The sequence below is a fragment of the Diorhabda sublineata genome, chromosome 9 (genome assembly GCF_026230105.1).
Source record: "Diorhabda sublineata isolate icDioSubl1.1 chromosome 9, icDioSubl1.1, whole genome shotgun sequence".
Classification (NCBI taxonomy): Eukaryota; Metazoa; Arthropoda; class Insecta; order Coleoptera; family Chrysomelidae; genus Diorhabda; species Diorhabda sublineata.
The window spans coordinates 10,094,858-10,120,347 of record NC_079482.1 but is presented as its reverse complement, the minus strand read 5'-3'; the positions used below and the strand labels follow the sequence as shown (position 1 = coordinate 10,120,347).

Here is a 25,490-nt window from a genome sequence, read left to right as displayed (position 1 = left end):
TTTATGGTTTTGGCGCTAAAGTTAATTTTTATCAAATTTTGTTTGTCAGCATTAAAAACTATTTGTGAAACGTATTCGTAAGTTTAATCAATCATTAGTTCGAAATGAAGCCACAATATCAAATATATTTTCAAATGAACTAAGCTATTTAAAACAACCACTTGAAGAAACTTTTTGCCAAACTTCTTGCAATGAATGTACTCCTATTTCTATTAGAAGAATTTAACTAAATATCTAAAATTGTTCCCACCTTTCATACTAAAAGAAATTAATTGGTTTACAACTACGATTGGTATTAGATCGAATCCCTGTCTCGGTTTTTGTGACCATCCCGAATGTACCCAGTCTGTGTAAGCAATGTTACCATCTTGAATTTTTGATTATTTCATGCTACAAAGATTTTTTCTCCTTGATGGTTAAAATGTGAATAGGTAGATAAAAAAGGAGCAGCTAACAATTTGAATGAATTATATGAACATTATATTTTGCAAAATATCAAGACGCGCGTTTCTATTGTTGCTATCCAATTAATCAAGCACTTTGTGCACGAAACCTATGAGCTCGACGCTCATGATCTTGGTACACAAGAATAAATTGGAGCAAACTTCCCGTGAGTTTTATGTCAAATGACAAATTTTAAAACATAACCATCCTATATCTTTTATCTATGTACATAACCACAAAAGCTACTCAATTAATAGAATACTAAAATGACTATAGGTTGATGACTATATATAGCACTTCTTAGTATACTGGTATACCTCATTATTTATACTTTATTGAAAATGAGAAATATTAACCAATTTAATGTAATGTACAATTTGTAGATTGTACATTAGATACCAAGGCTGGCTGGTTCACTTCTTCACCTTCAGACGAAGAGGAACTTCGTACACTTACAAAAATGAAAAAAAAATAGAACACACAGTCCAGCAATACTATTCAGACACTTATGAACGCCATTTCCAAATGACAATATAAACAATCGGCGAGCTTATTGGTATGTGCTTATTAACCTTATACATTTGTGAATGAAAAATTTGAGCATTCTTCTAATTTGGGTGGTTGTTAAAAATTGTAGTGAAACAAACTTGTTCTTCAAAACAAAAAATTGTGTTTCCATTTGAACGTTAGATATTTTAAATTATTGTGCAGGAGACTATTTCAAAATATCATTTAATACCAATGAAAAAACTTTTACAGATATCCTAAACAAGTGAATATAGTACCAGTTTGCTTTTATGCTTCTAACAATGTAGTATCTGGGTACAGAGTGTGTGTGGTACAGAGTTTAAGGCAAATTTCTGTACAGTTCAATGTCAGCTTAAGCTCAGCACATAGGTCACTACTTAGAGTGATTGTCTTTTCAATATCTATAAAAAATATATACATAAAATTGCCCAGTGAAGAAAAAGAGACAATTGCTGGTAAATTTAAACAGAAACAACAGTTTAATGGAGTTATAGGTGCAATTGACTATAGTCATGAGAAAATCAACAACAAAGATCAAGATTCCTATTGCAATAGAAAAGATTCTCATAGCTTGATTATATAAGCAGTTTGTGATCTTGATAAAAATTTTTGATTTATACTGTGGGAAACTAGGATCTCTTCACAAAAGGGTATTAAGAACATCAGCAATTTAGCAGAAAGCGGAGAATCTACACTTTTTACCACTTTAGGTGATGCAACTTATCCAAGTTTGTCTCGGCTAATACCTCCTTTATAAGACATGGGTGCTCTTTCAGAAGAACAAAAGCAATTCAATTATACAGGGTGATTCATTAAGAATGTCCAATCTCTGAACTGTAGATTCTAGACCTCAAAATATGATGATTCTGCTCAACATGCCTTATGCAAATATTGCTAGTTTCCGAGATTTCAAGGTTTAAATTTAAATTTTGGTTTTCCCAATAATTTTTTATGCTTTCACAATTTCTCTTTGAAAATTGGCAATTTTACGTTTTTTGGCATGAGGAATCATAATTTGCACTCTAATTTAACATTGCTAATAGAGGGCGCTAGTTACATTTGGTTGTGTTAATTAAATCAAAGTAAACTTTTTTAGGCTAAACTTACAACTAAAATAATAAAAAGATATTAAAAAGTGTTATATTCTACAAAAAAAGTTACTCTTCTTTGATTCGTGTAACTCAATGGTTATCGAGATATTTGCTTCTAAAAAGTTCAATACATTTCAATTTTTTCATAAATAAATTTTAATATTCCTTAAAAAATATGTAACAATAACAAATTTGTAAACAAAAATGAAACACTTCAAAGCAAATGCTCAAAATGCCCACCATTTACTTCAATACACTTTATGATCCGCTTTCGTAAAGATCTCTTAATATGAAAATGGTTAATTTTTCGTTTTTATTTAAGTAGGCTTATGTCACTTTTAGATAATTTGTGTAGAAGCAAAAATTGCATAATAATTAGAATAAGTAATACATTAGTATACCATTTATTAACAATTTAGTAATTAACAAGTGTAATAGTTATTTATCAAATAATGCCTAGGCAAAACGAATTTTTCGTGATATGATTTGTGTGTTTGCTCAGTCAAATTATAGTGGTCCAGCTGCGGCTCGAAGATATTCACAATTATACCTAAATCGAAGGCAACCCAATTACAAACTGTACCGAAATCTTTACAGCCGCTTAGGTGAAACGGGGTATTTACGCTCTAAAACTGAGCACTGTGCTACAAAAAAAAATCACTGCCGATGAAGAAGATGAAATTTTAATTTGTGTTACGGAGAATACAGATATCAGTACTTGCCGATTAAGTCTGCAAACAGGTATAAGCCAATCATCTATTTTTAGAATACTGAAGAGGGAAAAATTGCATCCATATCATTACACTCCTGTTCAGAATTTATTACCTCAAGATTTACCTAAGCGTCTACAATTTGCCCATTTTTTGCAAGATAAACAAAATGTTAACCCAGATTAACTCAGCCGCGGATGTAATTAAAAATAATAAACAAGGATTATTTGATATTAAGAGATCTTTACGAAAGCGGATCATAAGTGTATTGAAGTAAATGGTGGGCATTTTGAGCATTTGCTTTGAAGTGTTTCATTTTTGTTTACAAATTTGTTATTGTTACATATTTTTTAAGGAATAATAAAATTTATTTTATTATTTTTTTGTAGAATATAACACTTTTTAATATCTTTTTATTATTTTAGTTGTAAGTTTAGCCTAAAAAAAGTTTACTTTGATTTAATTAACACAAACAAGTGTAACTAGCGCCCTCTATTAGCAATGTTAAATTAGAGTGCAAATTATGATTCCTCATGCCAAAAAACGTAAAATTGCCAATTTTCAAAGAGAAATTGTGAAAGCATAAAAAATTATTGCGAAAACCAAAATTTAAACTTTGAACACCCAGTATCCCGTAAACTAGCAATATTCGTATAAGACATGTTGAGCAGAATCATCATATTTTGAGGTCTAGAATACTCAGTTCAGAGATTGGACATTCTTAATGAGTCACCCTGTATAATTCAAATGCTTTTGTTATTCTGAATGTCTTATAAAGGAGGTATTAGCCGAGACAAACTTGGATAAGTTGCATCACCTAAGTGGTAAAAATTGTGGATTCTCCGCTTTCTGATAAATTGCTGATTTTCTTAATACCCTTTTGTGAAGAGTTCCTGGTTTCCCACAGTATAAATCTAAAATTTTTTTATCAAGATCACAAACTGCTTATATAATCAAGTTATGAGAACCTTTTCTGTTGCAATAGGAATCTTGATCTTTGTTTGGTTGTTTGATTTTCTCATGACTATAGTCAATTGTTAATGAATCACCCTGTAGACATTCATCTACTAGAATTGTTACAGAAAATGCATTTGGTTTGTTAAAGAATAGATATAGGAGAATTTATTTAAACACTGATATTAAATTTTGTGTCAAAATTATAATGAAAGGAAATTGATGTTATTTTCAGTTAGCTTCTGATGTATTTGTTCAAATATTTCTACTTTTTGTGTCTCCACTTTTATTTCTCTCTTCCAATATTTATTCTGTCTGTCATGATTTCATTATATATTGGAAGCTAATGGGTGGTTTATCTCCTACTAAATTATCAATTTGTTCATAAAACATAAATCTACTTGCACCTCTACCCGTTTTGTTGTTTTTATCTTTGGTACTTTTGTAACTTCTTACCAAGCTACGCCATTGTTGTAATACGCTTCAGAAATATGGATTTTGCCTGGGAAAAGCATAATCATAAAGCACTTTTACTGGAAAGCTATGAAATTGCTTGCTGGCGTCGAAAATACTTAAGAAGTATAAAGCAGTACATAATAGAGCAGAAGAAATCTTTTATCTTGATGAGACGTGGATTAATGAAGGTTATACAGTACCAAAAATGTGGCAAGACAAAAATATAACTGGTGCTCGCCAAGCTTTCATGGAAGGCCTGTCAACAGGTATTAAGGTGCCTTCAGGTAAAGAGAAAAGACTAATAATCGTCCACATTGGAAGAAAAGAGGGATTTTTAAAAGAAGGTTTGCTAATCTGTTAAAATAAAATTCTTTCCTTCTTACAACAATAGGCTAAACCCATATATTGACCTCAACCTGGGCGGTACTACCTGCACTTGATAAAAAAAAATTTACAATGAAATCAATGCCAAACTATGAAAGTGGCTTAAATATTCGTTGGGTCACTCTGTGGTCCTTTTGCATACCTATTGAGATTTTATTACTCTATACGTTTCTGAAACAAACCAAGTAATATTTTGTACAAAAATGGGGATTTCAGTTTTCTTAATTGACTTTGATATTATTTCATGTGCATTTTCAATAATACCTAGATTTTTGTTCCAATATTAAGTTAATAATTTTCAATATTTTTTCTCCTCAGTTTTTAAAAAGTGATTACATATTCTTTTAATTGGCTTACTTTAATTATTATCTCTCGATTCATTTTCTAATTTTTGAATTAAAGTTTTCTTGGTATATACGCTTGGCAAGTCACTCGAGTCGGCGATGTGCTCGCTATTCGTGGATGTTTTATTAAATTCTCGGGTAAAACGGAACCGTTGATTTGGAGGGATGTTTTACATTGAAAAGCATAATACAACTTTATAATGAGGATTTCAAGCACTTGATTCACGAAATTTTCGTAAAAAGAGCATTGCGAAAGGTAGCAAATTACTGAAAAGTTTTCATGTAAGCAACGTACGTGAAATCGTTGTTGGCAATGATCGTAAAATCGATGGATCCGTGTTTAGAGAAACTACTGGTGTTACAGCACAAAAAGAATGAAAATGTTTATTTACCCGTTTTTATAGTAAGTATTTGATAAATTCTTATGTATGTTTTGTATCTTATTAGTTAGTTTGAATCGTTATAAATGAGTTTTCAATAATTTATGATTATTTTTCAGATAGATAATGTAAATGGGCAAGTCGTTTGTGCTGTACAATACACCTGTAATGCAGGAATGCTATTTTGCAAGAATGCTGCTGCAATTTGCATTTTTGCCAACGAAGAAAGCACCTTATCAAAAACTTCCCCTCCAATGATTTGGAATCGTCCGCATGAACGCCAACACGAGAAATATCGGAAGGGCTGCACAATTAAATCATTGTTTCCTTCTGATATAGGAAATATTTAAGACAGGAAAGTTTATACCTTCAAGGATGTGCAGAACATCACAGAGATTCATGTGGAAGAAACGTGCTATCTCATTAATATAATTAAGGCTGAAAAACAATGTATCGATGAAAAAGAAACGAGAGAACAAATGAAAAAGTAACAAGAAAGAGCTAACAGGGAACTCTTCAATCACATATTACCACTACAACGTAAGAATTTCTTCCAAGTATCTTCTGTTTGGATTAAGGGACGAGTGAACAGGATCACTTGTAGTGAAAAAGCTCATCGAATCAAAACTGGACGCGAAATTTTCGACAAATTGGCTGCGAACAAGAAATTTATAACACAGGGCTAGTAATTTTTTACAACTAGCATGCAGTCCTGATGGGTTAGTCTTTAATGCAGAAAAATTCGAACTACTCGAAATAAAATATTTATTTTCGTGGGTCAATTCATTCATTGTTGATTACCAAAATAAACAAAGTTTTGTTGATTATTTGATGTTAATGATGATAATGAGATTACATTAAAAAAGAAACACAAAGACTACACTCAAATTCAGCTTTCAATGTACGTAGTAAGTGTGAGAAGTTACCATTTTTTCATGTACTCCATGCAGCAACATGTTCACTTCAAAATTCAACGTGATGAAGAGTTTTTTAATGAAGTTATTCCAAAGATAGAAAAATTTTTTTCTATCTTTGGAATAACTAATGAAAACTATATTAATTTATGTACAAGAGCTGTTCTTATTTGTGAAAATACTTTATCTGCCAGAATTTGATCTGGTTCTACTACTTCAAAAATCTGGAATCATTGACGATGAATCCATCGGTGGATTTACCACCATAACCTTTTGAGATGAAAGTGATCATTCCTGAAGGATTAATAGCAATGAGGTATTTGATTGTATAATTAGATTTATAAGATGAATACATTTGTACGTGCATCTCAACACTTTTTGGAGTTTCAAAATAAAGCTCTCTGCAGTCAATGATAGCTCTGCACCCTGGTTAATTTCTGAATGATGAAGGCATTGTTTCCTTTATTGCTTCTCTAGAAGGCCAAAAAATCCAAGTTTTGGTGTTTTCATAAATACCTCATTGAAAGTATTGGATTCAGTGCTGTTTGAAACTTTGAAAAGACGATCAACTGCATCGAAGGTTATGCCCAACTTCATTTTTATTAAAAACAATAGTAATCTATTAGGTGTATCCAGAGTTTTATAAAAAGCAGGTTGACCTTTGCTTTTTGGTTGAAAGAAATTTAATAAAGTTTTAAAGAAACTCAATGTAGTTCCAACTTTTTCATACTTCTATCGTTTTGTAAATCTTCGTAACCCAAAAATCCTATTCTTGGTGGATCGTCAGAAACCACACGAACTGATACAGTTTTTTTGGTAGTGGTGCTTTTACTTTACAAACTATTTTTGTCTTTCTTAATGGAATACATACTTGAGTTGCAGCTTCATTCGTTGTAGAATTTTGCCAAAAAAAATGGGCATGGAGATCATCATCAATTTGTACTTCAATCGTCATTTGTGTTTGGATATATTGATATCGGTACCTTTTCCATAGGCACCCACATCAATCATTTAAAAACGATAATTTGCATCCACAACTGCCATTAGTACTATAGAAAAAAAATCTTGTAATTATAAAACATGCTGCCCGATTTTGAAGGACATTTAACTCTTATGTGCTCTTCCATCGATACTGCCTAAACAGTTTGGAAAGTTCCACTTTTTGAAATACTGTGCTGCAACATTTTCAAAATCTCTAACGGTAGGCACAGGCATATGTATTCTCTGAAGTGCGTTCCAAAGAGCCTTGCAAATTTCTATGACTATAGACCCAACTGATGACTTTGATATGCGAAATGTAAAGACAATTTGCCTAAAAGCGAGTCCAGTAGACAGGGCAACACCTCGTTTTAAAAGAAAGGCATCACGTGAAAAGAAAGACAATGTAGAACAACAATTATTAAATATAGAGGCAAAAAAACTTGCTCTACTTGAAACACCGGAAGACGAAAATTCTCTATTCCTGAGGTCCCTCCTGCCATATTTCCAAAAAATGGATCCGCTGCAGCAACTACGTGTAAGAAACAAATTCCAAGACATATTAATCCAAGAAATGTCACCTCCGTCTACCAGTTCTCACTCCAAAAATATTCATTTTCGTCAGCACCACTCAACTGCTGTATCATCAGTGGCCTCGTCGACCTATTCGAATGTTTCTTCACCTCCGTCATCTGCAGACTCAGCCTATTTGGCAACTCATTTTCAGAATATGTACCCTCTTTAGTTAAACTAAACTGTTAATCGGTAAATTATAATAAAAACACTAAAAAATAAATATCCTACATTACATGTACATTACTTACCTAAGGTTAACAAAAGCCTTTCTTCAACAGAAATCGGTCTTTGAAAATTCGTTGTGCAATGATAACAGACACTGCGTATTTTTTCATCATTATAATCAAATGTTTTTATTGCCATTCTCGTATACTAGCGAAAAGCACTTTCATCCACTCGTAACTCAAGATATAGATGGTGAAATTGGAACAACATACTATATAATTTTTTGGCAATTATATCGACAGTGAATTTTATATGATGATGAAATATGATGATTCTGTTCAACATACCTTATGCAAATATTGCTAGTTTCCGAGAATCAAAATTTAAATTTTGATTTTCGCAATAATTTTTTATGTTTTCACAATTTCTCTTTGAAAATTGGCAATTTTACGTTTTTTGTCATAAGGAATCATAATTTGCACTCTAATTTAACATTGCTAATAGAGGGCGCTAGTTACATTTGTTTGTGTTAATTAAATCAAAGTAAACTTTTTTGGGCTACACTTACAACTGAAATAATAAAAAAATATTAAAAAATTTATTACTCCTTAAATATGTAACAATAAAAAATTTTTAAACAAAAATAAAAAACTTCAAAACAAATGCTCAAAATTTACTTCAAAATACTTATTGATCCGTTTTCGTAAAGATCTCTTAATAATAAATAATCCTCGTCTATTATTTTTAATTACATCCGCGGATTCTTCTATTTTCCGCCGGAGTTGTGGAAGAGAAGTATTTTTTTCTTTATAAACTAATGCCTTCATTTGCGACCAAATTGAAAAATCCAAAGGATTTAAATCAGGGCCTCTTGGTGGCCAAGCAAACTCACTTCCAAGACCAATCCATCGATGGGAAACTGTTCGTTTTAGTATTGACGAACTTGTAAAGTATAATGTGGTGGTGCTCTGTCGTGGAAAAACCACATATTTTGTCTTAAAGCGAGAGGTATATCCTCTAGTGATTCGTGTAAATGTTCTTGAAGAAAATCTAAATAAAGAGGTCCATTTAAATTGGTTGGCAGTTCAAAAGGACCTCTTAAATACCCATATATTACACCACACCAAATGTTAACCTTAAACTCGTGCTGAAAATGTATTTTCCTCATAGCATGTGGATTTTCAGACTCCCACAAATGATTATTTTTATAATATAATATTCCTCGTCTGGTAAATGTTCCCTCATCAGTAAAAAGAATTGTATCCAGAAAATCTGGGTTAACATTTTGTTTATCTTGCAAAAAATGGGCAATTTTTCCCTCTTCAGTATTCTAAAAATAGATGATTGGCTTATACCTGTTTGCAGATTTAATCGGCGAGTACTGATATCTGGATTCTCCGTAACACAAATTAAAATTTCATCTTCTTCATTGGCAGTGATTTTTTTGTAGCACCGTGCTCAGTTTTAGAGCGTAAAGACCCCGTTTCACCTAAGCGGTTGTAAAGATTTCGGTACAGTTTGTAATTGGGTTGCCTTCAGTTGGATATAATTGTGAATATCTTCGAGCCGCAGCTGGACCACTATAATTTGACTGATCAAACACACAAATCATATCGCGCATCTCATTATTGGAAAAATCGTTATACCTAGGCATTATTTGATAAATAACTATTACACTTGTTAATTACTAAATTGTTAATAAATGGTATACTAATGTATTACTTATTCTTATTATTATCCAATTGCTGCTTCTACACAAACTGTCTAAAAGTGACACAAGATTTCGGTACAGTTTGTACAGTTTATATTTTTGTTTCTACACAAACTGTGACACAAGCCAACTTAAAAAAACGAAAAATTAAACTCTACACAAACTGTCTAATAACGACACAAGCCTACTTGAAAAGGAAACGAAAAATTAAACCACGGCTTAATTCACGAATGTGATTTTGATATTAAGAGATCTTTACGAAAGCGGATCATAAAGTGTATTGAATTAAATGGTGGGCATTTTGAGCATTTGCTTTGAAGTTTTTTATTTTTGTTTAAAAATTTGTTATTGTTACATATTTTTTAAGGAATAATAAAAATTTTTCGGAAAAAAATTAAAATTTCTTGAACTTTTTAGAAGCAAATAACTCGATAACCGATTGAGTTACACGAATCAAAGAAGAGTAACTTTTTTTGTAGAATTTAACTTTTTTTAATATTTTCTTAATACAGTAAGACCCCGCTTAACGCGAGGGATACGTTCCATCAAAGTAGAGCGTAATGCGAAACAGCGCTAAACGAGGCTATCTTTACATGTAAATATTGCGGTTAGGGGAAGATGGCTAGGAAATTGGTTAGGTATTAAATTTAAAAGTATGTTTTTTAATAAAAATAAAACCAAACATTTATTTCTTAAAACCCAAATTAATACCATATTATTTCTTGCAAAAATAAATACAAAATATAAATAACAAAACGAATATTCTTTAAAAAAAGCAAATAAAATTCCAAGTCAGTCATATTTAGTTAGCCTTCCGCGTTTTCAGTGTTCTGCCTTTTTGTGACAAAAGCATCTAATAATGTTTGCCTCTTTCTTTTGCGTCGTTCTCTTAAAAGTTCTTCATAAACGGATAGAACATCAACACCACGCCTTACTTTTGAGCTCCTGTCAAAATTAGGATCATTTTCAATTAACTTATACATTATTTCAGTTATGGTAGACAAACTCCTTTTTACAAACGCCATCGAAAATTCTTTTTGCTCTTCTGAATCACTGCTGTCAACATTTTTTTTCTTCTTGTTCAGTTAATTCCTTGAGCTCATCATTAGAAAGACTAGCCGCTGCTTCTTGAATTATTTCTTCGACATCTTCCACATTTACCCCTTCAAAACCGGTTTGTTTCGTTAATTTCACTATCTCTTCCACTATTTCATCCGCATCGACAGAGTGTCCAACGTCATCGCTCTTACTTAAATCCGGCCAAATATTCTTCCATACTCCTTTCAAAGATCTTTCTGTTACCCCATTCCAAGAAAGGCCTAGTTTTTCCAAAATTCTCTTATGGACTTGTTCTCTTCTCCGTCTGTTTTTTCAAACATTTGCTTAAAGGTTCGCCGCAAGTAATAAGCCTTAAAATTTAATATAACGCCTTGGTAAATTGGTTGAATTAAGGCAGTTGTGTTAGGCGACAAGAAAACCACTTCGACTGGAATGCATGTTGTTAAGTCTGAATAGTAAATTTGTTGGGTGGTTTGGAGCATTATCAATTAACAGAAGTGCTTTTTGTTCAAGTTTTTTAATTTCGCAATAACGTTTAACAGACGGGCAGAAATGTTCAGTGAACCAATCCTGGAAAATTTTCGCAGTTATCCATGATTTTTTATTAGACTAAATTACAGTTAAAGTTGATTTAGATATGCCTTTCATCGCTCTTGAGTTTTTGAAACGGTAATTAAAAATTCTTCTAGCTTTTTCCATTATGATAGATTGGCTTAATGGCATATTGCGGTCAATTTCGTCGTTAATCTATATAGACAGTCGTTTTTCCATTTCCTCTATAATATTATTTCTAGAACGGGTAATTCTAGTTGCAGAGGTTGATGTAGTTGCAGTTGCCGAATTTTTTCTTTATTCTTCTAATCATTTCCATTTTAGTTTTGAGTTAAATGCTTTTTCTGGTTGCTTTCTTTTCTTTTTCATTATCACCCATAGTAAAAAACTAAAGATCAAAATATTTGACACTGTAATATAGTATTAAATATGTAAATTAATACCTATTTACCATAATGTCAACAAATGTTTCCAATAATAAAAATATGTGTGTACAATACGGCACCAAACAAGAAATACAAGTAAACTCTTTCGGATATGTATTTGAAACTTATCGCTGCATAATATTTCGGTGAATCCCCGTATGCTGTGAGTGATTTCGAGGAATCCCCGGGTTGAAATAAAAGAGCGCTAAACCGAAACAGCGTTAAGCGGGGTCTTACTGTATTTTAATTGTAAGTTTAGCCCAAAAAAATAAACAAAATATCACCTAATATTATACCGAAAAAATACGAGAAGTGCAGAGAGTTAAATTATTACATTTGAATACATATAGTAGCGCCTCGCGTCATCTTTTGACGAGAGGCAGACGCAGTTGCAGCTGAACTAGTGGACGTTGCGCACAGTAAAGCCATCTCTAGTCGAGTAGCCGAACTATTTTGTGTTGGATGGAAACATTGCATTGTTTCTCGATTATTCACCACGCACCTAGGTCGGAAAGAGCGGTGCTTTGTGGAAGTTTCTGGGCTGCTATATAAGCGGCGCGTGACCGCGCTTACGGCAGTATTGTACCATGTAAGTGAGTAATTGTAAAGCAGTGTTATTCGATGACCCTGTTAAGGTAGATACGTGAATCATTATTACTGTCGAAAAATGGAGGGAAAAAAGGAAGGGTGATAAATTAAAGGTATGGACTACTGGAAAGAGTGGTGTAGTCAAGGGGTTTCTAATAAAAAAACAAATTTAGATTTAACTATCGAAGCTTCAGATACCTTGCATACTGATAAGAAGACTGCGATGGCAAGCGGGCCCTCAATCACAATATCGAAATCGATGCCATGTTACTGGTGCCCTGTTCGATACCTTCAACTGCCGAATCTACATCTAGTCTGCAACAGGCCAGCTTGCCTGTTCCTTATCTTTTACAACAATAGCTAAGTTGGATGTTGGTTTTTACGCGAATCAAGAAAAAATCTTGGATGAATATTTTAAAGTCCAATTTTATTATTATGAGTTTCCTATTTTCACAAAACGAAACTTGCGGTTTCGATTGAAAAGGATTGAGAGTTTTCGCTGGTTGTCATATTTGGAATATAAAAGTGGAGCATACTGCAAAGTTTGCGTGGTAATGGGACGTTCGCTTGATGAAGGTAAAGGCGGTCATCAAAAGATTGGCTACCTGGTAAGCGAACCTTTTAGTAAATGGAAAAATGCCCTAGCCGGTGCCCAAGCTTATGTTCTTTTGCTCTTTACGTATACTGTAGGGCAACCTTGCGATTGCTGATTCATGTTCATTAGCAAATGTCCGAAATTGCATTGGGATTGTGCAATATGTTGGTTCCTACTTTCGAAATTTTGCTCATTGCACTGTTAAAGGAAAAAATTCTAGAGCTTGAAGAGCTACTACCCGTTGGTAATCAAAAAAGCTAGATCTCAATGTGTGAAACGCGGTGGATCCACATGAAGCTATTATAAGATTCAAGGAAATTTATTCAGCAATTGTGAATGCTTTCGAAGAACTAAATCACAATAAGGAAACATCGCAACAAGCCGTCAAATTACTAAGTACGCTTCGATTTTTGGATTTTGTGATGTGTTTAGTGATTCTTCAAAAAGTTATGAGCTATATATTGTCGTTATCAAAACAATTAAGCAGAGCATACACGGTCAATAATACTGACAGTATCGAAAAATATTGTCAGTAATACTGATCGTGTAATCCGAGGTATTGAAGTACTGAAGAGGGTACTGAAGATTGATGCTTCAATCCATTCATTCCTCAGTTCTGGTCGCCGAGTAGTGGGGATACTGACAGTAATAATGACCGTGTGGCCGGGTTTGCTTCATTCTTCAGTAATGAGGCGGGTTTAGGTTGTGAAAACACGTGCCATCTAATTGATGAAATCTTGGAGTTCGACGTTGGTTTGCTTTTTGTAGAGTTGCCGTTTATTTTCTCTGAAAACGTGAAGCCTGCTTATTTTCTTACGAATTTAAGTTAAATTACGTTATTTAAATTAAGTTAAATTAAGTTTAATTACGATAAATTTATCTTCCTCAGTTATTAAATTGTGCAAAAACTCGTGCATCCAAAGTAAGTACAAGATTATTTTTAAAATACTGTGAATTTAACCCTCTGGGTACCACGGTCCTCATGAAAGTCAAGTACCACAGGGGTCCTTTTTGGACCCCAAATATTTTTTTCCATTTTAAATCTTGGGTTATTGAATAGGAAGTTGAAACTTGGTACTTTCACATGTTTTTGAATGCTAATAATGAATTTTACCTTCAAGTTTACTCATCTTTTAACTTATGCCCAAAAATAAATAAAAGGTGCAACTTGTTTTTTCTTGTATTTTCTGAAGAAACAATATTTTAAAACGGAGTTTACAAAGGTCATACAGCAGAGAAAGTTAAATTCTCGTAAAAGTGTTGGGTCCCAAAAGGACCCCATGGTACTCGGAGGGTTAATAACGAAAATATTAATCATAACTTCATTTACATTTTGTTAAATAATTTGCAGATGGAGGATAATATGGACGAAGATCTTAAATTATTTATTCATACTTTTGAATCCATGCCCGAATTGTGGAGCTCCACAGATCCAAATTACATGAAAAAAAATAAAAGGATGGAAGCCTTAAATAAATTATTGCCTTTGTACAAAAAAATAAAACCTAACGCGGAAATTTCCGATGTCAGGAAAAAAATAAATACATTAAGATCAAATTTTCGAAAAGAACTTAAGAAAATTGAATCTTCGAAAAGGTGAGAATATATACCAACATTTTGATTTTCTTAGTAAAATTTTATTTAGGCATTAGGTATAGTTGTTTTTATAATAATTATATAAAAAAGAAAATATGAAATGAATTTATTATGTTATTAAAGGTCTGGATGTGGTACCGAAGACATTTACACTCCGTCGTCATGGGTATTTTATGCTCTTCAATTTCTTGATAAAATCGAGCAGCCATTCGAAACCCACTCGTCGATTGATGTGGAAAACGAGGAAGAGGAACAGGTATGATTTTGATTGTTTGGTTTTTACCATAAATTTCAGTATTAAATTTTTTGAAATAAAAAATTAACATTTGCAAAAGTATTATGACAAATTATTATGTAAGATTAAAATATGTACAATATTTATCCCTTGTGGATTTTGCGTCGCTTGCATTCCTACTATGTTCTTCACGAAGACTAGCCCCTACATCTATGCTTTCAATTTCGTTTTGTGCACTAAAGTTTAGAGATTCCTTTTTTAAGTAATTATGCAGATAGCAGCATGCTAGTGTAATTTTTGTTGCTTTGTCAGGACCAAGATTTATTGGCTTTTGAAACACACCAAATCTTGATGCGAGAATGCCAAAGGCATTTTCGACTACACATCGAGCTGTGGACAGTCGTTTATTGAAAGTATCTTGCTCCTTTGTACATTTTTTTTGAGGGTATGGTTTCATAAGGTTGCAGTGCAAAGCAAAGGCCTCATCTGCCACAAAAACGTAAGGAAAATAATCCTCTGAACCTGGTAACTTTGTGGGAGGTGGAATATGCAATTGCTTTTTTAGAAACAAATCCCAAAATTTTGTATAAAAGAGGACCCCACCGTCGGAGATCCTACCATTAGCTCCTACATCCACCATTATAAATTCCTTATTTGCATTGACCAATGCCATTAAAACAATGCTAAAGTGTCCTTTATAATTATAATACAGAGAGGAGGTATTAGCCGGTTTTTTTATGGCGATATGCTTTCCATCAAGAGCTCCGAGACAAGTAGGAAAGTGGCAGTTCTTGCTGAATTCTGCTGCAGTTAATAACCATTCCTCTTCTGTTAAGGGAAGCTGTAAAAAAAAAAATATTTTTTAAATAATAATAAGATTGTTATTATTAGTAGTAATAAAAATTTGCTGTAATTAGTTACAAAGAATGTCAATCATTTTTAAAGCATGAAATATGAACATCGAGGAATTTTTTAACTCTTGTTTTATTTTTTAGGCTCAAGAAACTACAAACATAATTCCAGAGGACGATGTTATCACTCAGCCTTCGACTTCAATAAATTACAACAGAAAATCCAAAAAACAAAAAAAATGTAATAAACAATCAGATTTGCTGAATTTAGCGTGTGAGTACCTGACCAAGGAAAAAGAAGGAGATTACAATCTTAACTTAGCGAAAGTTTGGGCTACAAAATTGCAAAATTTGGATGCGTCCCAAAAAATACTTGCCGAAAAGGCCATAAACGACATTTTATTTGAGGCTACAATGGGGAATCTGCATCACAACTCCGTTAAAATCAACGAGCCGCAATCTTCCTGCCTCCATTCATCAAATCCTTCCCAAATACTGAACGGAACCCTTCCTAGTCCAGTCCATGTCCCTTCTACCACCACCACTTCCCCCCAAAAAATTATGATTTTAAACAATAATAACAATTATGATCCAATCGATGATAACGGCATTTCATCAAAAAATAACTTGAAGGACTACTATCATACATTTTCTGAATAAAATAAAATTTTGTAAAGTGTATAAATGCCTATACATACTAATAAAATATTTTACTAATTGAATTTTTTTGTTCAACTTACCTTGATATAATCTCGAAGCACATAGATGAGAGTTTCACATGTTTCAATTATCATTGAACTAATTGCTGCTGGGGAAATCAATGCTGAGAACTTGAGGTCAGCAAAATTTCTTCCTGTCGCCAGGTATCGCAAAGTAACAGCGAGTCGCTCTTTTGGACTGATACTTTGTCTCATATTAGTGTCTTGCTTTTTAATATGAGGTGAAACCATGTCCAATAAAGTTAAAAACGTTGTTTCACTCATTCGAAAATAATTTTTGAAATCTGCAGGATTTTTAACTACTATTTCATTCAATAGGTTTAAATGGGTGTACCTGTCTCTTTCCAACAGCCAATCCTTAACCCATATTCTTCTTTTTTTTCTTTTTTTTACAACAGCAGAAGCTATAACTATTGCCAAACAGGCTCTATCCATGTTAAGTTATCTACTAAAGGATGGAAAGCGGGAACTGACGAATAATATTGACAGTAATAATGACCGTGTGAATTAAACGAACATCAGTAATACTTTCAGTAATAATGATCGTGTAATCACAGAAAATACTGAAGAAGGGCACCTTCAGTACTTTTATCAATACCTACTGTCAGTTTTATTGACCGTGTATGCTCTGCTTTACAAACAATTGATATCGATCTCATCACGGCATTCAAACATGTAGATGATGTTATTAATGTCACAACTCCTGAGAAACAAAACTGACGTTGAATATCTTCATCTATATGAAGACGCAAAGGATTTACTGGAAAAAATGGTGGTATATTGCGAATACCACGCGTTGTATGCACGTATAACAAAATTAATTTGTTCATTCCATTACATGATCATACAATTCAACAATTGGTTGAAAGGTTTACCAAACATTCTAAAGTATTCCATATACTCGTCACTACTTCCCGAAAGCAACATATCAGTGGTTAAAACAGAACTTGAAGTATGGAAAACAGTGATGACAGGTATCTCGCCTACCCCTAAATCTAGTTTAGAATGCCTAGATATGTCCGATAAAAACCTTTATCCTAATATTTACACAAATACTACAAATCTTTGCTACCATTCCTGTATCAACAGAAAGATCTTTCTCGAACCTAAGGAGACTGAAAAACTATTTTCGAAAAACTACAAGTGAAAACAGACTAATGGTTTGGCTCTCATGAACATTCACTATGGAACAAAAATTCATGCAGATGAAGTAGTGGATATATTTAAAAAAAAGCCGAAGATTTCTTCTTTAATGGTTTTATATTTAGCGCTGAGTAACGAAATTAATTTAACCATTTCATTTAAAGTCAAGTACTCTATAAATACCTATGTCGTAATTTTTCCAATGGATATATAAGTATTAAATTTTATGTAAGTATATTTTTGTTGTTTTATCTACTTCAAAACAAACTTCCCCCAAAACTAAATCCTGGCTATGCCAGTGGTTCGTTCTTAAAGTTTCTCTAATCAAAGCACAAATATATAGAGTACGAATCAACAAAGAAAATGCCACAGGCGTCATCAATTAGTAATCGTCTGCCTCACTTTCAAATATTCCCTCTCCGTCGCTTCAGACTGATATACCAGTGGCGTAGGTTCTTATATAAATAAAAATTAATGCAGTTCGCAATAAAACATTTATTAGATTAAAAAATACAAAAAAAATATATTTTAATGATTTAAACATATATTACAGTAGGATATTACTTAGTTAATTATATATATATATATATATATATATATATATATATATATATATATGTATATACAATATCTTATAGAAATAGCAACTGTTTATTGCATAGGGGTTTGGTGTGCATGGTATGTTTATAATAAACGCAGTTTTTGCACATGTTGAGTGTAATATTTTATCTATGTCGTTAATTAAAAAAAAAAAAAACATTATTCGCTATCCGAAACTAGAGACGAACATCCTAGTTCATCCTCTAATGAACTATCAGTATCCTCGCTGTTTTTGTCCTCACTTTCTTCCGATGAAACCGTATTTACTGTAAATATTAAGTGATCTAGAGTGTGGTCTAAAATGTGCTCTTTTTGTATAAGGTCATTCTCATATGTTTTAACATGTTGGCAAATATTATACCACTCTTGTTCCGATACTTCCTCAAATTTTTGCCTAGCGAGTGCCTCCGTATCGGACAGTTTAAATGTTGTATTGTGCGCAGCTACCCAATTTTTTACTAATGCCCAGATTTTTTCGATCGGGTTTAATTCTGGATGATAAGGAGGTAAACGTAGTACACGGTGCCCATGTTGTTGTAACAGTTCGTCTAGTTTGTACTTTATGGGGAAGCGAAATTTATTTTCTTCAAAAATGCGGTATAGTTCTGGTTTTGTTAGTTTGGGGTCTGCTGGTAATCCATTTTCTGTTAGCCATTATTACCTGAAACCAATTTTTTTAAGGAGCCGATTCAATCTGCTTATACTTATTGCTTCTGTCAAGATTTGCCGGTCATTAATTTTCTGCAAAACACCTGTAATTTCATCATAATTTAGCATTGCACGTTTGCTCTTTTAAATTGAATAGTAACAACAGTAAACCTTAAACTAAGTAGGTACATGACTTTATAATACTAATAAAAACAATTTCTTACACTTTAACGTAGGAAGTCTCTTCTCCAGTACATAAAAATCGTAGATAATTTCTCTTATAGATTTTATCTGATCTGGCGAGGTACGATCCAGCTTTCTTTTTTTAGTGTTACGTATTTTGTTCGGCGATTGAAAAGATGTACTTGGCTCTCCCCACTCAACTTTTTGAGCTTCTTTTGATATCTTCTGATAAGTAGACTTTGACACCCCAGTAGCAGCTAGTTCTCTTTCCCTGAAATATCAAAATATGTTAATATTCTAATTTAAAATATGACACTCAATAAGTAGGTGCCTGTATAAAAATGTGTAAACTCCGCGTTTCTTCAACTTACTTCTCGAATTAAATCTTGCTACTTACCTGTAATTTTTCAAAGGAATAGTAACTCCTTCATCTGCCTCTTTTTTCATGAAATTAATAATATTGCTTATGATTTCTCGTCCTTGGCTGCGTATAATAAGACCTTGCTTTCCAACTTTTTTGGACATTATTTAAAACGATTTTGCCCCTAATGTTCAAAAACAGTGCTATCTGTAGAATAAACTGTGGCACAAACTAAAAATAACACCGAACACAATAAATCACACTATCTAAATACTGAACAACGAACAATACTAAATGCTGAATGTCCGATGTTCGGTCGGTTATGCTTCTGCGCATCCATAAGCGCAAATTATTTATAATATTACCGTACTTTCCTTCCTAAGTAAATGCTTGGCAACATCGAAGAGGGACTCGCAATGGTAAGAGATCCATGGTTACGCGACGATTCCCTTCGAATTCTGATTTAGAACATGCGACAGTCATGCAGCGTTGCCAGTCTATTTAGCACTTGCATTTCTATATTAATGGGCCTAAGAGAGAAGGAAATTATTGCGGCCTTTGTCAGGTATGACGCGTCTGGCCTTTTCTTAGTTGATTCGTACTTTACTTCGTTTCAATTGTATTCAATACCAATTTATGATAATACGAGGATGTGTTGATATTTAGTTAGCTTAGACCATGCATAAACAAAATATTCCGTTACCATAGCAACGAATAATAACCTATTAGAAGTGTCAGTTTGACGTCAAAAAAGTAAACCAGAGTTACACAATAAATTAAAAGAAAAAAGATGTCCACCGAAAGTGTGAAAATCGAAAAATGATTTTATCAGACCGTCGAATTGGGCTAAAACGGATATCTGACTATTTCATACGAACGCGTTCATCATATAGTTCACGTCAATTTGGACACGAGAAAAATTTTTGCAAAATGGATTCTCAGATGTTTGAATGTTGAACAAAAGCGTGCAAGGGTAGAAGCATCGCGTTCGATTTGAAAACGATGTAGAATTCTTAAACCGAATTGTTACTATGGATGAGACTTGACTACATTTCTACGATCCAGAAACAAAGCAACAATCGATGGAATGGCGACACTCTGGTTCTCCAAGCCCTAAGAAGGTCTAGAGACGTGGCAGGTTCTCTGTAATAAATGTATCCAATTAAGAGCAGAATATGTTGAGTAATAAAATATTTTGACATTGAAATTTTGTTTGGTTCTATGGTAGGCTAAGAATTTTTCAATATATCCTCGTAGAACTGGATTTCACCATATTCTTTCATAAAATTTTAGCGCGAGATGATGATTCTTGATCTTTTATTCCAGTATATTATTTACAAAACATTATAAGACATTTCTTGTAAAAGTATGGTAGTTAACGGACAAGGTTATAATGTGTGAAAACGCGAAGAAAAGATTTTGTTAGTGTCTATCGCTGAACTGAAACACGTTAGTATAAGTTTTCCAGACAGAAAAACATCAACTGTGAATGAAAATTCAATTTTAATTATACTCAGGATGTTCTGGTTTTGTTGGCTTTTTACCAAACAAACAAAACGTAACTAAAATAGAACAGCAAGACTTTAATTATATCAACGTGAACTATCTACAAACAACGAAACAAGAACTGAACCCCCAAACCCCAAAAATTTATATATACAAGCCTTTTGTCGAGAAAAATGTTTCCTGGATTACATATACTCCAATTACACTCATCGTGTCATGTTATAAGTGTGGAAATATGGAAATCAAGGAAAGTGCTCTCCAGAAAAATTCAACAACTTTGATTTATTACACTCCATAATATCCTTTCAAAAAGAAGACACAAAATTGACATCGAGACCCCTGAATGCTCTGTATGCTATTGTTTATTTTTCGGTTTTATTAATTTTTATTATAATTTCAAAATTGTTGTTTATTAAACAATTTTAATTAAGGGGTAGTTGTTATATAGAAAAAAACCCTCATGTCCAAGTTTCAAAATGATAATAGCATTCGCTAAATGGCAAACATTCCAGGCCAATCAAATAGTCGAACCAATAGTTGGCGGAGCCTTCCAAATTTAAACAGATGAACAGAATGTAGGGGCTTTTTAAGAAAACTAAATATAATTATTTCATTCTCTTTCCGTTATGTAGATGATTGCATACTGCCGTACTAAAAAATAAAATTGAAAACGTCAATAGAAAATTCAAGTCATATCATAAAAACTTCAATTCAATCGAGATAAAACAAAATAAATTTGTTAACTCTACAATAAAAGTAGTAAACATCAATTTTCATCTTTCTTTCAAAAATTATTAAGAAAAACTAATTTTAGAACAGAAGAGACCTTAAATCAAGAACATTTAGAAGCATAAACATATCAAAAGGTCTTAGTCACTTTTAATTTTTTAAAAAACATTTATCTTTAGTTACCAAACTTACACAAAATGAATAGTTGAAAATAGCAATCGTAATTAACTATTTTGCATAAAATTGATGATTTTATATGTTACATTGAAAAAAAAAACATTTATTTCATGGATTTTGCAACGAAGCATTGTTCCCACGAAAGACGACATTAGATAGCACACATTCCAGACCAATCGGAAAGAGATCTTACCGAGCTAAATTCGACTTTACCCGAATACTTTGAAAGCCAACGATGGTGAAGAAATTTAAAGATAATCTAATTTTTTCAACTGTCTCTGACTGTTTCTAGATTTCGGCTTTTCTTGCGTTTGCGATTTTTGGCTTATTTTAGCCGCTTAAAACATTTATGTGATTTATTTTATGTTTCAATAACTTTTTCAAGCTTTCATTTTAGTAGTGTATGGTATTATTGTTTATCCTATCTTAATAAAGCAAAATCATGGATCTATAAAGATATGTAGTGGACACATTATTCTAGGGGTGGCGAGAACGTTTAATTATTGTAAAAAAATAATGAAGCGGTAGTGTTGTCTATTTTCTTGTGTAAATTTTTGATAAATACAACTTGCTTCAAAACTTGTAAACAAAATGCACAATTACACAATTGCTATTACTTAATTACTTAACTATATAAATGTGCATACTACTAATGTAAGATTTATTTATTTAAGTTGATTTTTAGTAAAATGAAAAACATGTGAATATTCTACAAAGAATTTTTGAATATTTGTGCTCGAAATAAGCTCATCTTAAAATCTCAACAATGGTTCCGTCAATAAGCATTTAACAAACAATTTGTTTTTAATTTCCAACAAGATGAGAAAGATGTAATCTTGGCATTCCAACAAGATCACTTTCTAAAACAACTAAAAAGATGCCCCAAGAAAAATTGCAGGAATCAACAAGTGCTATTGTGAAATATAAAATATAACGGGAATTATACAGTATATTGTAGAAAATGTAAACACTACAGCCGCATTACTAATGGCTCATTCTTTGAAGGCACCCATTTGTCATTTGAAGATATAATTATTAGTCTATGGTTTTGGGTTTTTCATGTATCCTCTCTAGATGCTAACAAAGTATCATCAATTAGAAGAGAAGCTGTGGTTCAATATTATAGATATTTCAGGTAATTTCAATATAACAGTAATCGGTACTTTACATTTGTTCCTTTATTTCTTTGCAGAGATATTGTCTCATGGAAAATCCCATCAATGCCACATCAAGAAATTGGAGGAGTTCACTAAGATCTGCCAAAAATTGTACATTCAACAAAAAGTCATTACTACCGAAGATCAATCAAGGGACAAATTTTGATGATAGATACTTCTAAAATCCATGAACCAAGATTATGTGTAAAGAAGAAAAATCCAGAAGATTACTTTGTATAAGGCATATTATTAAGAATTGGAACATACAGAGCAAGTACGTGATCACACAAAATATTATAAGCATTAGAATAAGTTTTTAAAGTATGATTAGGTGGAAAACCTAATTTTAGGTATTTAGCTTATATCAGTTACAAACCAAAAACTTATTTTATTTTGTTTTGTTTTGGTTGTTAAACATACTATAGATGGAAAGATGTGGAAGATTATTAATAATGAAAAACCAAATACCAAAAATTACCACAGAAACGTTACTGATGATACTAAGAATTGAAAATTCAGAACAAAGCAGATGTTTAGGATAGCATAGAAATAATTGAGATCAGGGCATTTAAGGTAAAACTGAATTGGGTAAGTGGCAAATCTTATAGTAAGGTTTTTTGCAACAAAATTTGTGATTTACAGTGTCGGATATGGTATAATAATGTACGGACAAAGAAGATTTAAGAATATATGAGTCTTTGAAAACTTTAATTTGCTACCAAGATGATGTTAAAAGTTTCAAGAAAAGAAATGAGAAGCAATCACAAAAAAATGGTTTCAATAATTTAGTATATTTTGTGATTTGTAGAAATTGGAGTTTGGAATTACAAAGTTAGAAATGTGAAAGCGAAGAACTTTAATCATTTTATCAAATTTATTAGATTAATTAGATTTTTAAGCAAGCCTGTTAAGAATATTTATTTTTTTGTCAGTTCTTAGCCTAATAAAGTGTCAAGGAAAATTAATTATTTTTAGTGTAATATACAATTTTAATTTATTTTCAATCAATCATTAACCTCTTATAGCATAGAGAATAAATTAATTTTTATTATTATTCATTTAAATCAAAATTTTACAACAGTTAAAGTTTTGTTCTGGCACAGTAAGCCAATTAAAAAAATATGTAATCACTTTTTAAAAACTGAGGAGAAAAAATATTGAAAATTATTAACTTAATATTGGAACAAAAATCTAGGTATTATTGAAAATGCACATGAAATAATATCAAAGTCAATCAAGAAAACTGAAATTCTCATTTTTGTACTAAATATTACTATGGTTTATTTCAGAAAGGTATAGAGTAATAAAATCTCAATAGGTATGCAAAAGGACCACAGAGTGACCCAACGAATATTTAAGCCACTTTCATAGTTTGGCATTGATTTCATTTTAAAATTTTTTCTTTTTATCAAGTGCAGGTAGTACCACCCGAGTTGGGATCAATATATGGGTTTAGCCTTTTATTATGCATTCCCAAACACTGAAAATAGTGTGCCCAAGGCGTGCCGGTGGGATACTCGTAAAAAGGAAAGAATTTTATTTTAACAGAATAAAAATTAGACATTAGGTACACTTATTTGTTATTGAACATTATACAGAAATTAAATTATAAAAAATCATAATACTCTTCGTCATCTAAGGAACTGTCATCTCCTCTTGACGTTATAATTAACGGGTCGACGGTCCGCTCAATCAAGTAGTCAAGATCCCACATTTTCTCCTCTTTAATGACATGCTGGACTGCTTTTCGCCAGTTCTCTGATGCCTTAATTGCTTTATCAAACAGTAGCTTAACGTCTTTCATTTTGAATGTCGTTTTGTGTCTTGCTACAAATCCTTTCACTTGCGCCCATATAAGTTCTATAGGATTTAGTTCGCAATGATAAGACGGTGCGCAGCACAGTTACAATGTGTTTTTCTGCTATATCTTCCACGGCGTAGTTCATAAAACGATGTTTGTGTAAATTTGCTATAGCTAATAGTTCATTTTTTATCAAATGATCTTCAAATTCAATACCTTTGGTGGTTAACCAGCCAATAATTTCTTGTTTATCCCAAGATGAAGTTGGAGTCTTCTCTATGCGTCGAGAATTATATTAGAATTATACATTACTACTGAATCAGCCGGAAGATATTTTATCATTTCACCAAAATAATCTTCAAAAACATCCGAATCCATGTTCTCGTGGTAATCTCCCGTATGGCACGACTGAAAGGTTAGCAAATCTTCTTTTAAAAATCCCGCTTCTCTTCCAATATGGACGATTATTAGTCTTTTCCCTTTACCTGAAGGTACCTTAATACCCATTGACAGGCCTTTCATGAAAGCTTGGCGAGCACTGGTTATATTTTTGTCTTGCCACATTTTTGGTACTGTATAACCTTCATACACGTCTTATCAAGATAAAAGATTTCCTTCTACTCTGTTCTGTACTACTTTATATTTCTTAAGTATTTTCGTCACCAGCAAACAATTTCATCGCTTTCCAGTAAAGTGCTTTACGGTTATGCTTTTCCCAGACAAAATCCATATTTCTCAAAGTGGTCCATAAAAGTTTTTCAGTTATCAACGCAATACTGTCAACCTGGCCAAGCTCTATTGAAATCTTATCTGATATTTATTTTTTTAAATCAAAAAAAGAGTGAACTTTTCTTTGAATTACACTTTTGGTGTCTTCATCAAGGACTTTTACTGGTTTGTCTGCACTTTTCTTAGGAGGTTCCACTTGGC

General features: G+C 32.4%; 1 long non-coding RNA gene across 1 annotated transcript; it reads left to right on the top strand.

Annotated features, from left to right (window-relative positions):
* Nucleotides 1–643: 643 nt before the first annotated feature.
* LOC130448911 (uncharacterized) lies at nucleotides 644–23,756 on the top strand. The gene is made up of 6 exons (XR_008910400.1): nucleotides 644–755; nucleotides 828–1,000; nucleotides 22,288–22,737; nucleotides 22,795–23,033; nucleotides 23,185–23,347; nucleotides 23,402–23,756. It is a non-coding gene; the product is annotated as an uncharacterized LOC130448911 (long non-coding RNA).
* The last annotated feature ends 1,734 nt before the right edge of the window (nucleotides 23,757–25,490 follow it).